Source organism: Colobus angolensis, unplaced genomic scaffold, assembly GCF_000951035.1.
Source record: "Colobus angolensis palliatus isolate OR3802 unplaced genomic scaffold, Cang.pa_1.0 Scaffold511, whole genome shotgun sequence".
Taxonomy (NCBI): Eukaryota; Metazoa; Chordata; class Mammalia; order Primates; family Cercopithecidae; genus Colobus; species Colobus angolensis.
The window spans coordinates 20,144-21,133 of NW_012118611.1; positions in this window are offsets into that span (position 1 = coordinate 20,144).

Below are 990 nucleotides of genomic sequence, written 5' to 3' on the forward strand. Positions count from 1 at the left end.
AGGGAGGGAGGGAGGGAAAAAGAAAAGAAAGAGAAGGAAGGAAGGAAAAAGAAAAGAAGGAAGGAAGAAAAGAAAGAAGGAAGGAAAAAGAAAGAGAAAGAAAGAAAAGTCAAGGTGCAGCGGTTCATGCCTGTGATCCCAGCACTTTGGGAGGCTGAGGTGGGCAGATCATTTGAGGTCAAGAGTTCGAGACCAGCCTGGCCAAAATGGCGAAACCCCATCTCTACTAAAAATACAAAAATTAGCCGAACATGTTGGTGGGCACCTGTAATCCCAGCTACTCAGGAGGCTGAGGCAGGAGAAATGCTTGAACCCAGGAGGCAGAGCTTGCAGTGACATGGTGCCGTTGCACTCCAGCACTGTGTGCATACATGTGTGCACGTGCAAACGTGTGTGCATCTGTGTGATGGGTACACACACGTACATGTGTTCATGTATGCACACATATGTACATGTATGTCTGTGTTTCTGTGCATGTGCATGATTGTGAGCATATGCTGCATGTGTGCAAGTGTGTTTGCATGTGAATGAGTGTGAATATCTGTGTATGCATATGTGAGTGTGTGCATGACTGTACAGGTAAGCACATGCATGCATGTGTGTTTCTGTGTGTTCATTTATGTTTAGGTGTGTTCACGAGTGTGCATATCCATGTACAGGGCACGTCTGTGTATGCAAGAGTGCAATGTGCAAGAGTATGTGTACATGTGTATTTGTTTACATATGTATTTGCATATGTATACATATTAGTGCATGCATTCATGTGTGTAAAGACATGTGCAAGTGTGCATGAATGTGTGTGCAAATGTGTACATGTGAGTATGTGCCTGTGTGTGTGCATATGTGCTCCTGTGACCATGCGTGTACATGTGTGTGTGTTCCCATCTATTTCAGAGAGCAGAAATGCTGGTGACAGGCAGCCACAGCCTTGTAAAAGTCAAGTTTTAGCTGCCACAAGAAACGCTGAGTTCCTTCTTTTTTTTTTTTTTT